This window comes from Neltuma alba, unplaced genomic scaffold (genome assembly GCF_004799145.2).
Source record: "Neltuma alba isolate B1F8T4 unplaced genomic scaffold, ASM479914v2 tig00011573_pilon, whole genome shotgun sequence".
Lineage (NCBI taxonomy): Eukaryota > Viridiplantae > Streptophyta > Magnoliopsida > Fabales > Fabaceae > Neltuma > Neltuma alba.
In genome coordinates, this window is record NW_021636227.1 from 152,696 (window position 1) to 155,814 (window position 3,119).

The 3,119-nt window shown below is 33.6% G+C and overlaps 1 long non-coding RNA gene across 4 annotated transcripts; it reads left to right on the forward strand.

The window, feature by feature from the left end:
• Nucleotides 1-484: 484 nt before the first annotated feature.
• LOC114715057 (uncharacterized) lies at nt 485-1,882 on the forward strand. 4 transcript variants are annotated; one of them, XR_003737518.1, is made up of 4 exons: nt 485-935; nt 1,069-1,100; nt 1,359-1,402; nt 1,552-1,882. It is a non-coding gene; the product is annotated as an uncharacterized LOC114715057 (long non-coding RNA). The 4 variants fall into 4 exon arrangements; XR_003737517.1 differs by having other exon boundaries at nt 1,596-1,882; XR_003737516.1 differs by having other exon boundaries at nt 1,348-1,882.
• Nucleotides 1,883-3,119: the final 1,237 nt, after the last annotated feature.

The window sequence follows — 3,119 nt, forward strand, 5'->3', positions numbered from 1 at the left end:
TTCTTAATATAAATTTATACAAAAAAAAAAATCATACATTTTACTCTTTTAACAACATGTGGAGTAAGAACATGTGAAGCTGATGGTTCATCTAGCAGCATATCTCAAGGAAAAAGAATTTAGATCATAAATTGATTGGACCAATTATCAATTTGTTACTTTAAATAGATATTTTAGTCTTTTAACGGCATTCAAAAACCCTTAATAAGACTTAATGGCCTAATTAAGAATTTGTTAAAAGTGTAGGCCTTAATTTAAATTATGATATTTCAACCAGATTTAATTAGAATTCTCCCATATCATAATAGCCAAGGTTTAGAGGGGAAAATCACTTCACTTTGCCGCCAACCACAATATTCCCTTGCTTGAACAATGCAAAGCGACCAGAAACGTAAAAGAAGTCAAATCATAACAAGTAAGGAGCGAAACAGCGAAAGACACTCACCTTCCTCGTTAAGCAAGAAGAACATCATAATCATATAAATATATATATCTATTTTCTTTCCTAAATTTCAAGAGTTTCTTTAATTCCCATTATTTCTTCATCGTCTTTGTCGTCTTCATCTTCTTCGATTCTCTTCTGGCTCAGGTGGGTTTTTCCTTTGAATCAAAGGGTTTTTCAGAACGGGGAAATCTTTGGGGGGCTCGGAGGCGGATTCAATTATGGCGTCCCCAAGATCAGGAGTTTCCGGATCAACTGATTCAGTAACAGCTGCGAGAAGACAGACCAAGCGACCCAAGTTGTAGTTTCTGATATCTGATCATATGTCTTGCTTTATTAACCTTAATTTTTGTGATTAAATTATGATTTTTTGATGCTGGTCTCGTGTATATCCCTTGAAATGCGTGATTGGATTCTTGGAAAGAGGAAGGTCGCTAGTTTTCACCTTGGTTTTTGGAGAGTTGATAGTATCTTGATCTTCAAATGACGGCATGTATGGACATGGCTTCTTGGTTTTTGAGTTCTTTGTAGTTTCTTGGCTAGTTGAACAACAATTGCTTTTTTGTCATGTAAACTTTACAGACAAGAGATATCTTTTTAACTTTTTTTTTTTTGGTTCCTTCCAGCGTGCAAGCCAATTCTTGCACGAGAAGGTCAGGTAAAAGTACCTATATATTTTTACGAATTGCCCGCAATAATAATATGTGCAATTTACATGGTCGTGAAAATTATGGTTTGAACATGAAGGAACTTTTATTTTATTTAACACATTTTGCAGGTTATTTGAGCGTTCTGGCTTGTCACTTTCATTCCTATTGGAGTTGCTTCCCTATACGCTAAGCACGTTTTGAATTTATCAGTTAAGTCTGATTTAATGCTAAGTATGATTTTCTTTTCTCTATCAGGTTGTTGATAGGTATATATGGGTCTACATCGCTATCAAGTAATTACATTGACAAGGTAGCTTTCATCCAAATTAAAGCTTTGCATATAATTAAAGCTTTAATTTGTTGATAGAAATTTCTCTTTATAATTGTCTGATTATGTTCATATCGTTTATTATGTTCTCGTGAATATGTTGTTCACACTATAATGTTTTATTCCTTTAGATAAGGTGGAAAAACAGAAGTCGCCTATTTATATTTATTACCAGGTGGACAACTTCTACCAGAATAATCGACAGTATGTATTTGAGCTACCTTGGCGGCTTATCTTCATGGGGGGCACATATCTACACACACAAACACACACACACACACAAAAGAACAAATTTGATCAAGTTTGTTTGCCCATGTTATTTTCTTTTCAAACCCATGTCTCTGTGTTTTTTGTGTTCAATTTTTTTCCCTTGTTGATTTACCTGTGAACGCAACAGTGGCACTGTTTCTTGCCTCTTTGAGTTTTTGGGGAGAGGAAAAGTGAAAGTGGGGTATTGTAAAAGCTGCATTATTTGTTGCCATTTTCACATATGCCATATATACCAGTTTGTATATTTATGGTAGTTTCTAAGTTTAGTGACGTTGATAGACTAAACCAATTTTCGTCTTAGAGCGTCCTGGTTAGCAGTTAAAAACAATAATGTAAGTTAAAATCATTGATCTTGTTCTGACGGCAATTTTGTATTGTCCAATTATATTAGAAAGCCGAAGTGATGGGTAGCTAAGAGACCATACAAAACAAAGCTCTCTAAGTGATCGTAAGCCCAAGGATACGTTTAATGGATTGGCAATTTTGACTGTTCATTAAACATATCTTCCAACGTACGATCATTTATAAAGTTTTGTTTTGTATAATCTCTTAACTGTTTATCACTTTGGCTTTTAACATAGTTGGATAATCAAGATTGTCACAAATTTGATTTAGTTTACATTACATATGTTTAACTTTTAACTTGGAAGCTTCAAGATAAAACGGTTAAAGTCTATCAAAGCCCTTAAATTTACAAAATACAATAAGGGGGTGTTTGGATAGAAACCAAACCATAGTTTTAGAAATGTTTTTACGGTTTACAAAGTAAATATGTGGAGGAATTTGCTTCGTTTTGCGAAAAAATGCTTCTGAAATATGGTTTGAAGGTTGTCAAACAACTCATAAAGATGAGATAAATACACACGTTAAAATGTGTCAAGCATATGTTGAAAAACAGGAGTGGAAACAGACTAAGGGTTATTAAGTGGCTTATGGCCTTACTACAATAAAGATGAGATAACTATATCTATATGTAATCTTATTTAATTTAGGTTACATTTTAATTGAAATTATAAATTTACTTTAATGCCTCTATTTCCCCCTAAAGACTTGCCTCACCACAGATGGATAATTATTTAAATAAAAAATGACGTCATGATGATTGTGGGAATGTGGGTCCGCCACCTAAGGCCTAGTAGCTAAGGCTTAACCTAATTCTCTAGGATCACTTAGGCATAAATCATGGGACGGTTAGATTAGGATAAAATCTGGTCATTATCTCATATTCTCTCTGTGATTCTAGGAATAATTTGGGAAGCAGAATCATATCTACATTAATTAGGATTATTTGCATTAATTCATATTATTCCCCCCTCTCCTATATATCATGTAAAGCTATTATTCAGTAATATACAACGTATTATTCAAAAATATTTCATGGTATCAGAGTTGTGATCAAACCCTACCCTAAATGGTGTTCAAGGCTACC